The sequence below is a fragment of the Carlito syrichta genome, unplaced genomic scaffold (genome assembly GCF_000164805.1).
Source record: "Carlito syrichta isolate Samal-C Ts95f unplaced genomic scaffold, Tarsius_syrichta-2.0.1 Scaffold89856, whole genome shotgun sequence".
Taxonomy (NCBI): domain Eukaryota; kingdom Metazoa; phylum Chordata; class Mammalia; order Primates; family Tarsiidae; genus Carlito; species Carlito syrichta.
This window is the reverse complement of record NW_007033952.1, coordinates 172854-185957: the sequence shown is the minus strand read 5'-3', so window position 1 is coordinate 185957 and position 13104 is coordinate 172854. Positions and strand designations below refer to the sequence as shown.

The 13104-nt window shown below is 45.1% G+C and overlaps 1 protein-coding gene across 1 annotated transcript in view; it reads left to right on the top strand.

Moving 5' to 3' along the window:
• The first annotated feature begins 1372 nt into the window (after positions 1 to 1372).
• Positions 1373 to 13104, top strand: part of LOC103260862 (transcription factor COE3) — a 119095-nt gene continuing 107363 nt past the window's right edge. The window contains exon 1 of the mRNA XM_021712476.1: positions 1373 to 1444. The gene's annotated coding sequence lies outside the window, so the exon portion shown is untranslated. The remainder of the gene's footprint in view (positions 1445 to 13104) is intronic.

The following is a 13104-nucleotide window of genomic DNA, read 5'->3' as shown; positions in this document are numbered from 1 at the left end:
CAGACGCACACGGGCCTGGGCCCGGCGTCCGTCCTCGGTGCCGGAGGCTCCGAGACCACGCGGAGTCGTTTTACTGCTTCCCTCTCGGGCGCTGCCATCCCGGTGTGCCACGGCCTGCTACTGACACAAAGGAAACTCGTTGGTACTTATGATGGAGCTCGTGTATGTGAGAATTGGATTGCGATTCTGTCAGTTAACCTCTTCCCTAGAGCAGCGATGCATCGTTCATATTGTTGTTCGGTAGCGTGCACGTTCCTTGAGATCTCTGTCAGAAGAGCAATTTCCCACCTGTTTTTTCCCTAACTACCACGAGAGTTTCACCCCTACATGGCAAATAAAAATGCATCATTGACTTCGTATGTGTGGCATGTGAAATATAGTTGCAGGGAATGATAAGGAAATGCCGTGCGGGTTCCAGGCTACAGTAGCAGGCCGCATACTCTGAGGGGCATGCTCGGCTTGGCTATGATGCCTATTGCCTAAATGCCACTTCTGAGCAGACATATTGTTACAGCACTAATATACAAAAGCTGACTTTTTCTCATATCAGGTAATAAATATAAATTACAACCAATAAAGTGGAATTTCTTTATTATCCACTTCTGCATGTACTGCAATTAACATAGAAAGCGCACAGATGTGATTTAAGCTCTAAGTGGAAGACTGTAGACTTTCTTTAATCACTTTAGCTGTCAGCTTTAAAAGGCTTTATATACTTTGCCTACCATATGGTGTTAATTTAGCTAATTTAGACATGTAACCATTATACAAGTATGCTTTTTTAAAATGCAAGAAGCATAACATTTTTGTTTCATTTCTGCTTTAATTAAAGTTTCAATAACAGAGTTGAGGTGGGCTTGAAGGAACAATAGAAGTTTGTGATAGATTGACGCATGCTTTTGTGGCTATAATTAATAAGTGCCCCAAAGAAATATTGGTTGAAGGTGGCATCTTGCATCTTTTCCAGAAATAACAGCTTGACAATTAGAGGTAAACAAAAGCCGAAGCTGTGAAAAGTTATTCCCAAGCCTCCTGCCTTCCCTTCTCCTCAGTTCATTGCAAAGACAAACACCGACAACATGTTTTCCATATTCCAGCATCATAATTTATATAGCACTCTGGTTACCCTCCTCGTATTAACAGATATGTTCAACTTTGCTCCTTCCGGCCGAAAGTTACGTCCTAAGTTTAGCTGGATGAGCGTGTGAGCACCCTGGGTTGACATTTGCCAAATGGCCTTGGTGGGATAACTGCTTTCTTGACTCCCGCTTCATTGTCAGGCTTCAAAAAATAAAAACGAAAAATAAAAAAACCCAGAGTCAGGCCTAAAAGGATGAAATGCATATTGAAACTGCTGTTTACCATTCCTCCACAGCCGGTGCTGTGACAAGAAAAGTTGTGGCAATAGAAACGAAACTCCCTCAGACCCTGTAATCATTGACAGGTAAGGATGCCGTCTTTTATTTTTCCAAACCAAACCGCAGCAAGGACAAAACCGTCTGCCTTGCTTGGTTCCCAGTTGCTCCGCGCTTTCGGGGCTGGCGTGGAGCTCGTCGTGTGCCTTGTACCATTTGTTGTCCGCGTGTGTGATCGTGCACAGGTGGGTTGACTTGGAAACCTGGTGGCTGCCTCTGTGGGGATTCAGTAATTGCTTGCGAGTTGTCAAGGGAAGCAGTTTCATCTGCCACTGCTCTCACTGCGAGGAGCACTTTATGCCTAGAGAGTTTCTGGCTTTAAACCCAGAGATATGTCATAAAATGCTTTTTGCTAATTTGTTAACAAGTATTTCATTTTTGCATTATTTTTTTTTTATCTCAGATGATGGTTGAAGTTGAGACTTGGGTGGTGTTACTGTTGTAATTGTTGCCCAGTGTTAGAATGAATTTAATCTGCTCTCAATTAGTTGCAAAATGTCTCCTAATTTTTTTCCAATTGTGGCTGTCGTTTTATGTCAAGTAGCAAATATGTAACTAACAAACCAAAGTTGTTATAATTGAAACTAATTACACATGCTGGTTACATGTTCCAACATTAATTTTCATAACTAGATTAGCCGTATGCATTCTTTACATTTGCTGCTCTTTGTCTTGCGACTTATCATATTCCTTGGGCAGCGTTGCATCCTTTTAAGATACCAATCATTAGCCCTAATGGTGCTAATGTGCATTTGGCATTGCTTTAGTTGAAGCAACAAAAACACCACCACCCTCCTCGCCCCACACTCACCCAAATCGCTGGCTTCCAGTGATGTGCAGGAGAGGAGGATTTCTTTCTTCCCAACAATGGGTAGCAGCGAAAGGCCCAGTGTGTGATTGACTGCAGATTTTGAAACTGGTACCCAAATCGAATAAATATTAGGCGTGCACATATGACACCGGTTTTGTGAAGCAGAGGCTTGGATGGTTTTGAAGAGGGGTTAAATTTCAGCAGCTTTCATTACAAAGTTATCTTTTGATCATGAACTTTGCTGTCCAGTGTCTGAAAAATTAAACCCGGAAAACTCCATGAGTTAAGCCTAAAGAAATATGCGCCACCAGTGGAGAGCAATGCTAATGTTTAACTAGCTGGAATAGCTGTTTGCTTAGTGGAGAATGTTCGGTATCTGACAGAAGGGACAGCTCTCTTATTAGTAATCAAATAGGGCTGACCAGTTGTGGCCGTCACTCAGGCAGTTGAGAACAAGTTCAACACTTTATAGAACTCGAACTACAAAAATCAATATAATTATGTTCGTCTTCAGTGTGGCTATGGAAATCTTACGGCCTTGGATTGTTGTCTTGTAACTGAATTTATTTTATTTTTTTGGATTGGCTAGAAGTGTTTGAGCTCTTGGAATCTCGTCTGAGCATAAGATGCTTGAAAAGGCGGTGCGTGTTTGCTTTTCATGAAGGATCGGGAAAGTGTTTCATCTTTTGAGTGATATTTATGCATTTTTAAAGAGGACTTGTTTTTAAATCATGAGATTTTTAACAGGGCACAGTAGTGAAGTTTCCATGTTGATTTGGCTTACGTTTTGGATGCTGTGTTTTCCCCTCGCAATCACTTTGGATTTGTGCAGCATTCAGTCCTTTATTGACTACTGATACTGAATAACTTTTAATATTCAGCTTTTATCACAGGATGGGAACTAGGTGATATCCTCCAGATAGGCAGAATTATACTTCTTGTCTGAGTGAATGCACTCTTCTATTTGGTTAATTAAAATATGTGCTAAGGTTACTCATAGTTCTATAACCTAAGAGAAGTGTGTGATCATTTTATATTCCAGAAGCATAAGAGGAGGGGAAAAATGTAAAAACATTTGGTTAATGGGTTTACCATGTTTATTTGAATAAGGAGGATTGAAGCTCCATTTACGCCTGGCATAAATGCTTTGGAGGTCTTAATTATTGATGAAAAATCTGCTCTGCTTCTAAATTCAAAGATATGACAATTTTATAGAAATTTTAATCACCTTCCATGTTAGAGACTTTAAGGTAAGGCTAGTTTTATGAAATGACATACGATGTATATTTTTAGCATTCTTAAGAGAGCTGTCACTTACAATGGTAAAACACTATTAGCATTTTGTTGCTTGCTGTAAATCCCTGTGAAATTATTGCAGTATTGGCACTATCTCCAGCTCAAGGCATTATTTCTAGGTGAAAAAAATGAAGAAGTTGGTGTTCACTAGGGCAAGTTATGTTAATCAGGGAGAGAAAAATACCTATAGGAAGAGAACCTCTTTAGAAGGTTTTTGCAGTCGAGATGTGTTTCAGTTTCATAATGATACTCATTTCTGTGGGGTGTGTGTTGCCTTTGAAAATTAGTTGCTTGTGTTAAATTTTTAGCCCGTGTTTTCTCTTGAGTATTGCAGAATAAAATGTCCCATCAGATTGGTGAGTCAGTTCACAGGTCCCCATCAGCAGTGTCGTCACTTGGTTAGTTGGCTTAAAAAAGAATTATATACAACATGCTTCGCCGGCTGCTTGTGGCCTTTGGATACATTTAGCAGGTTCTGACCAGATAAGGCATATTTGTCCTGAGGATATAAACCAATAATTCCAACCTGAATTGAGATCAATGGGCCCACATTTGTTCTAACCCACACAGAGGCTCTTCCGGCACGTTGAGACTGCTTCTCTGTGTTACGAGAGCAGAGGGGTAAGCTCCTTGCTCCGGCAGGGTAATCACATTCTATAGACTCTGACGCCTTCAATCAATTAATTACACAATTTAGTTTAGTTATCTTTCAGAAGCATTAAATACTTATGAACGGCACGGAAGATCCTTCGGAGTAAAAAAGAAGGGAAAAGCGAAGATGTTTCACATTACAAAACCCTTCTAATTTATTACGAAGGTTTCACTTGTGTTAACTGTTTTCTTCCTCATAAAACATTGCCAGGGAAACAATATCTTTATAGCTCCGTGGATGTAACGATACTGCAGTGTATTTAAAATAACATAACAACTTATGGAGTAAAGGAGAAACATAACATTGTAAAGTAAGAAGCACAGTCGATAAAGAGATACTATAGGAAAAAGTATTTATGGTAAACCGTAGCAACCTGCAGAGAGCCGAATCCAAGTAAAGGAAAAGGCAGTGCGTACACACACACACACACACACACACACACACACACACACACACACACACCCCTCCCACATGTATGTATATATGTGTGCGTGCATACGCACATATATGCATGCTTTTGTATGGGACTGCTGAAAAGGATGGGAGTATCATTTTCCTCTGGAATAATGTTTTCTGGGAAAACACAAAAGCAGATGGTCTCCATTAGGAACACCCATTGTCCACATATCCCAGCTATGAACAGATAAATCTCTCCTGTTTCACCCGTACATTCCAAGGGCTGCAAATGATTACAGGATGTCGGTGTAGCTGCTAAACCAAAACCACACGTTGGCTCACATCACTCGCTCGTGCCATCCCGGTCTGTTTCCTTGGGAGTTCTGGAAATACCCCGGAAGGTGCATCCTCCTCTCGTTCCCCTTCTCGCTCGGCCTGGATGGACCGAAGGTGCGGGTCCAACTGGCGAAGTGAGCAGGCCGACCGTGGACCGCGGGGGAGCAGGGGCTGTGGCTGCCCGAGCAGGCCGGGCACACGCGGTGGGCTCCACGCGGCGCCCAGAGCAGGCTCGGGGGGCGGTTCCAGATGGCACCGTCTCCGGCGTCCTGCTCGCTGGCATCTCTGCGGCAGGCAGTGCCCCCTCCCCGATCAATCTGGCATGAGTCTGTAGAGTTTGAGAGACTTATCATTCCAAGTCTGTCCTACTTTCCTGTCTGGAAGCCAGACATCTGTTTATCCCATTTTCTTTCATAACAGAGTTTGGAATTGCTTTAGTTTTGGGAAGGGGGAGGTGAAGTTTTGTCATATTTAACAGCTGTTACAAAATTTCAACCTTGTGGGCTCTGAAAATACTTTTCAGCTGACCTCACATTTTTATCCATAATTGACGTTGGGATGTAGAGAAATATTATTTGCTTAACCTTCCATTGTCTGTGATTTCACATTGTCTTTAGTCTGATGACCTAACTACCAACCATTTTAACTCTGCATTCCCCCCACCACCCACACCCTTCACAACCTTGCTTTGATTCATTTGTGCGTTTTAAGTTTACACCTTTAAAGTGATTGCACAACGGTAGCCCAAGACTGATTGGAGATTTTCTTTCTTCTCTCTCTCTTCTTTCTCTCTCTCTCTCTCTCTTTTTTTTTTTGTCAACAGTGTTTCCTTTCACTTCCTGTCACAAAGGTCAAAGAGAGCCGACCTTTGCTGGCAGTCCTACTCACTGAATTATTCATGGGATTGACTTTTTGTCAGCACACACAGTTGTGCTTTGGGACATTTTATTCATTTACCTCATTTAAAGCGCCTTTCTGCACCTGTTCAAGTATTAATATCATGTAATTTGGGCCTAATGCCGATTTTGCTGAACACTCATTATATTTTTTATTAGCTATATTTCCAAACGATTATGTATGATTATTACCAAGCCTTACAAACAGCACCGGGTTATTCCCTAGCCCTTTACATCTTCTTGTCAGGTTGTTTTCAGAAGCGGGGAGGATAAACATTTGACCAGTCCCAATGTTTTTATTCCTACTCCATCTCCAAGCAGAGAACTTAAAGCTTCCTCCCTCATGGCTTTGCACGAGCGTGATTAAATCCAACTCCGCTGAAGCTGTACAAATGCCAGCATTTATAAGGTCAACGCTTTTGTTAAAAATGCTATGTAAATGAGGATCTGCAAAAAGGGACATTAAATAAAATTAAATTCATTGTCTTCTTTAATGTCATTTACATTTTGGCTAAGCCCCGGCCTGTCAAGGAGGATTTTAAGAATAATTTTAATTACACATCATTTAGGGATCCAAGGTTTTCTATGCAGTAGCATTTGGATAACCTGCAAAACGGAGACTGTTTATTAACTTCTTAAATGACAACTTGTCATTGCATCTGCCTAATGCAATGAAAACAGTATAGTTCGGTGTTAATTTTTCCTTCTCAGTTTTCTTAAAGATGTGAATATAATTACCATTAAACAGGCCTCAGGATCCCAGAGTTGTTCTCGTGGCGGTGGCTCTGCGTTTGAGACGCTCTTTGGTTCGAGGTCTGTTTTAATACGTTGGGACTGTAGCGAGGCGAGAATATGGGCTAGAAATTTGGCAAGATCAAAGCACCCTTTGGATGAATGGACGTGGCTACAAAGAATCTGATTCAGGCTGGCACCAGCTCCGTTTGGCTTTGCCGGGCTCAGGTGTGAATGGCTGTTTTATTCCCTGGCAACGCCAGTGGGGAGAGGCAGAAAGTTCACCGCAGTCACCCATCCTTCAACACGCCCCCCCCAGACTTTTGAAGATAAACAGAAAAGGAAGAGCTGCATTAGTAAGCACAGTGACATGCTTCCATTTAGATGGGGAGACACCAGGAACAGGGCCCACTGTGTGTGTTTGCTCTGCCCATAACCCACCCCCGAGGTCCGAGTGCATCACACCTGCCACATCCATGCGTGAACCGCCACCGTGTGCCACAGTGAGTGCAGTTGCCCGCCGTGGTGGGTCAGGGCCACCGCCAGGCCCAGGGTCTGCATCTCGGGTCTGGGCCCGAGGAAGCCTGGGAGATTTATGGCGGCCTGGCCTGGGTAAGGACTCTACCGCCAGGCCAGTCGAGGGCTGGCTTTGAAAACAAGCCACACGCCCACAAATGACTTCCGTTACACTCTTAACCAACTCAGATTCCTGTCTGTCTGTGCAAGGGTGAAACCTTCAGGGCTGCCTGCACGGGACCTGCAGCAGCATGAAGCCGGGTATGAAAATGCAGGGGTGGAGGGGAGGGGGCTGGAAACAGGGCTGTCAGAAGCTATACTCCAGGAGGCATGTTGACGCAAACCATCCTGCGCCTCTGCGGCAGCCTTATCAGGTGAGGATAGAAGATATTGCAGTGCCTGTAATTGTGTTAGGATGGCATGGATGAATTGGATTACTTTATGGAAAGCCGTCCAAACTGGGGGTTCTGTTACGCGTGCTTACAGGAAGCGAATAATTACTCCGTGCACCAGAAGGTAATTGGGCCTGGCCAGAGGCCTTCTTGTGACGCCGAAGAAAGCAGGATAAGCTGGCCTTGTCAAAGCCTTTAGGACACAGACCAGGAGGCCGGCGATCTCTGCTAGATGTGGGTGGCTCGCAGGGGTGCTGTAATTTTCGGTTACTTTTTAAAGATGGTGCATAATTTATCAGAATTCAAACTAACGGTGGCACAGGGAGGCACGTTGGAGGAGATAAAAATTCTAAGCTCTAATGATGGAAATTGTCGCTGCAGACAGGAAGTGATTGACAAGTGGGGGTACAGGAAGTAAAAACTCAAGGAGCTTAACCTGCAGTTGGCAAAGCTTCTGGAGCCTACACTCTGAGAAAATGAAAACCATTTACTCGTCAGCTGGCCAGAACACAAGCTCCTCTTGTTTGTTTATCTTAATAGCAGATCTCCCCAAAATGTTTGTGGTCAAGACTCTATATAAGAAGACATTTTACTGGTGTTATTCATGCTTTAAAATAAAAATATGGCTGTCGTTTAGAAAAATAAGCAGAGGCCTTTTACGGGTTAAGGTTTTTTGTTGTTGTTGTTGTATTTTATAAGCTTCCTAGACTTTGGGGTAAGGAGCTTTCGTTAAATTGTAGAAGCTCGAGAAAACCATTTTCAAAACAATTTGTTCAGAAAAAAGGTCAGTCGTATCTGTCAAAAGACCGAATGTTATAAATTTGCCAACAATGCCATGTTGATCATGGGGGGTGGGTGGGGGGTTCCCAGGGAAACTCTTATTTTACTTGTTTTTGAATCACTCATTTCCCTTTCCCTTTAAAAACAAAACCCATGCAAACGGCCCCTCTGTCATTCCCTCCCTGGCAGTTGCTGGGTTGGAAAACACTCCAGATTCACGCAGGGCTGGGGTGCCCCAGTGGATGGAGCGCATCCTCTGAAAACCGCGGCGGGGGCAGCGGCAGTGCCTCTCCCAGTAATTCACGAGGAAATGAGTTTAACATGTGCGTGCGGAAGGCCAGGGGCTCGGGGTGGTGGAGTTGCAGGACATGGAGCCCAGGCCCCGCGAACGGAAGGAGTCGGCTCCAGCGTGTCTCTGCTGGAAGACGGAGCTGCTCGCACATCTGGGGAGGAGGCCTTGCAGTTGCCCAGACAGGCAGCTCCAGCCGCTGCCTCTGCCCTCACCCCTCCCCTCATTCCACCCTCCCCCTCCTCCCTCCTGCCTCCTCCCTCGTGCCTATATTTTCTCCCCTTCCTCTCAGCAGAAAGCAGGTGGGGGCGGGGTGCCGTGTTAAAGCAATACAGCAAAACAAAACTTCGGCAGTGTTTAAGGCCCCCCGAAAGCCCTGGCCCTTACCATGACACATTTGCAAAGGGAGAAAGACCGGCCTTAACGTGGAGGCCGGCCATCTGAGTCGCCGTTTCCACGGAGGTCCATGCGGAGCGGCACCCTCTCCTCCGTTCAGTGCATTTTTGTTGAAATGGAGAGCTTGCACAGAGATGGCCAGTCTGGATGTTGTGGAGGCCCTGAAACTCAGGTCTGGAGGCCTCTGCCTGGTCTGGGGCCATCTGAGGGTGACATATGTGCAGCACTGGGATTTGATTATGGGCACGGGCAGGCAGCATGCTTTCCCCAGGCACGCAGGTGGGAGGAACCCGGGGTTGTCATCCCAACTCTGGACAGGAAGAGGGCTTGAATAGAAGGTCGTGTCCCCCTCTCCCAATCCCAGCACTTGGAGTAGGGTCATTAAAGCCCAGTGGTGGGGGAGGATGCTCCTTTTGTTTTAAACAGCACCCAGCACAGCCGCCTTGGTCTTCTGGGTGTCAGGGTCTGAGATGCCGCTTGCCAGTCCTGGTTAGGGGAGGACTCCTCCCTGCGTGTCCCCTAACTTTTCTAAGAACTTCCGTGCCAGGGGATGTGGCTGTCAGGAGTATGCATGCCGCTTTGACAGACTGAGGCAGATGTCCTTTCCAGTTGTTGTGGTTCAGAACCGCAGCTCTGTAGGACGACATCCCACGCCAGGAGGAAGGACTGGGGGACGTGGACAGGCCTGGAGAGCAGGCACCTTGAAGCAGGGCGACAGACTGCCCCTGACTTGGAGCTGGCTTCCTCTGCCTCTGAGATTGAGTTAAAGGTGTTCCGGCAACACTTTAAAAAACAAAAAATGGGCATTTATGTATCTACTTATTTTTTGAGTTGGAGTCTCACTCTGTCGCCCAGACTGGAGTTCAGTGGCACGCTCCCGGCCACCGCAGCCTCGACCCGCCGGACTCCGGCGATCCTTCCGCCTCGGCCTTCCAAGTAACCAGAACTACAGGCGTGCACTCCCACGCCCGGCTCGTTTTTGATTTATGGTAGAGTCGAGGTCTTGCCAGGTGGCCCTGGTTGGTCTCGAACCCGCGGGCTTAGGCCTCCCAATGTGCTAGGATGACAGGCTGAGTCACCAGGCCCAGCCAATAGACTTTATTTTTTAGAGCAGTTTTAAGTTGACAGAAAAGTGAGCAAAAAGTACAGACTTCCTGTATTCCCCTGCTCTCTCCACCCCCACTTTCCTTCAGTGTTCACATCTCACACTGGTGTGGTCCGTTTGTGGAACCGAACAAATGTTGGTACATTCATAGTAACTAAAGTTCGCAGTTTACATTAGGCTCACTCAGGGTGCTGGGCGTCCTATGGGTTTTGGCAAACGCATCATGACGCGAATTGCCCCCACGGTGTCACGCCGAACGGTTTCTCATGTGCTCCACGGGTTCTTCCCTCCCTCCCCGCTTCTAGAACAATTGGCAACCCGGGATCCTTTTTCTGCCGCTATAGTTTTGCCTTTCCAGAGCGTCATGCAGTTGGAGTCATACATTATGTAGCCTTTTCAGACTGACTTCTTTCATTTAGCAGTATGCGTGTAAGTTTCCTCCATGTCTTTTCGTGACTTCGTAGCTCACTAATAATACTTTCTGGAATTTTTTTCTTCTTCTTAAAGAATTCTGGGCAACGTTTCCCCTTCCTTTCAATGTCTTGGTGTTTTTGTAGTAAAATCCTTCACTCCTAAGTTTATCAGTAGCATGTCACATTTTGGTATTTTGATGTCTTCTGTGCGGTTTTCATGGCTTTTGGAAGTTTGCAGGTGCTTTCTCTCTCTCTCCTTTCTCTGTCTCTCTCTCTCTCAAGCGTTTGACTCAAAGAAATGAAAACATTCAAACTTTATACTCGATTTGTTTAAGTGATATGTCTCAATTTCACTTATTATCAGGGGTATATTTCCTCAATAATGCTATTTTGAATATTTAAGTAGCACAGGTCATCAAAGGAGAATGATTAAAGTATTGGCATGGCAAATATACTGCACTGTGGCATAAAAACAGGATGAACTCAGCATTCGGGGTAGTTGTTGGCTTTTTTGGTTTAATAAATTAAACTACAAATTTTCCTAATTGCCAAACAAAATGTTAGGCCAGCTTTAGCCATTGCTGACAGTAAAACACAACATAAAACCTGCTGAGAGTTATATGTGGTATTTAATACGAGACAGAGTAATGCAAGGGTTTTTATGGTTCAGTATGAATTCACACCCACAGCATTTGTTTCACATTAGGAAAGGTTTGCAAATCAGATCAGTGTGCCGGGAGGGGGTGGTCCCCGGCAGTCCCTCTTCCTTGATATTTGGTTATTGGAAACACTGCCAAAGGGAGCGCCCCGTCCACTTCCATTTTCTCAATGAAGCGGCGCGTCCCCTGACACGAGGAAGATTGGGTCAGGAAACAAGTGGGGGATTGGATTGGACGTGCTACTGGTCCCCACCGTCCGGGGTCATCGGCCTGATCCAGCCACTGGGCAGCAGCCATCAGTTACCGAGGCACCGGCTGCCGTCCGTCCCTGGCTAGCAGAGGCCCCAGGGAGTGGTGGGAAGACCTGGGAAAGTGCTTTCGGCGGGGGGGACCCAGCAATCGCTATCATTTATTAAATTTGACAAGCAGATTCTAAATATAACAGCCCTTTCCCCGAAGATCATTTCTTTGAACAAATGAATGAGTTATGCAAGTTAATAAACGGCCAGCCTCCCCATCTAGAGGTGCGGCTCAAAAATAGATCCTGTGGGTCAGGAAAGCTCTTGTCCTGGACCTGCGGCCTCTACGGGAGGACAGCATGCCAGCGACAGTCTGAGAAAAAGCTCTAAAATAAAAATAAACTTGCCTCGGTCCAGAATACTGTAACATATCGATATGCTTTAGAGTTTTCAAAATGCGCCTTTCATGTGTGATGGTGAACAAAGCAAGGTTTCTAAGTACGTTTTAAGTTAAAGGAAAAATATTTGACTGTTCCAAGTCCCGCGGTCTGAAGCATGTTTGCGGGGTTAGGGGTATTTGTCATGACAAGTGACTGCTGTTCCTGTTCCCTAAGACCCCATGATAATTATTCCTAGCAATTATAGCATCCAGAACCCCATTCCAGCCCCAAACACATTTGTTCCCATTTATTAGACTGTGAGCAGTAACTAATTTACATTGTTTCAGAGTTGTGTGTTATGGTAATTTATTGCGTGTGCTGGGGGTCAAACAGAGTTGACCAGTCGCCAGGGCAGATCCGTGTGCGGCGGGGGTCGGAGCATCAGGCAATGAGAAGCAGGGACTCCGTGGGCATGTGATTTTAAAGCTGCTACGGTCTTTTTAATCATGTTTTGATTTATTCCCTGTGACGTTACTCGCTCTGCTCTTACTCCCTGTCTGTTTTTAACAAATCAGAGCCAGGAACAGGATTTTTTTTTTTTTTTTTTTGGAAGGAAACGGTAGCGATATCTTCTAACGAGTGGAAACTTTTACTAATGCCCTGAATAAAATATTTGTCAGCGGCCTCCACTAAACGTAAAAGCACTCTGCGGAGAAACAATGTCTTAACTGTTCCCTTCTCATCATAGCAGGTTTCGTTATCAAGTTGAGGAAAAAGGCTTGTTTAGGCGAAAATAATGATCATAAATAGAGCTGTATAGTGGGGCTCGAAGGAAGCGGTGACAGGGCCTGCTATCAAGACCTGCAATTCCAAGGAAATATGAGTGTCCTGATCCAGGGAAGCAGTAATTATCTTTTTGTGAAGAATGTACAATGGTGTCGGATGATGAATTGATCGCAGATTGGAAGCGTGGTTTAACTGTCATGTTACAGAGATAAGAGAGAGCTCCGGGATTGCTCATCGCTTCTGCTAGTTCACAGCCAGCCAGTTTATTAGCACAAATCCCAAATGTTTAGTAAACTCATTAGGTTCCATCTAATGCTAATTTATCATCATAGATGGAACCCTAGCAGTGGAGGCCGGAGGACCGTACCCAATCCGCATGATTTGCAGAGCTTTCTGATCAATCACCTTCTTTGCACCGGCCATTTTTCTTCAAATGCTTTAAACGGGCCTGAATGATCCATAGGCTTAGACCATAGCAATCGGGTAGGGTTCTCTGGAGTTATCTTTCCAGGGATGGTTATCTGAAAGGTTAAGAAATCCTGTACAGAATGATGTGGGGAGAGCTTTGGTTTGGGATTGCTTTGCCATTTCTGCCCCTCCCTCCCTCCTCTCTCT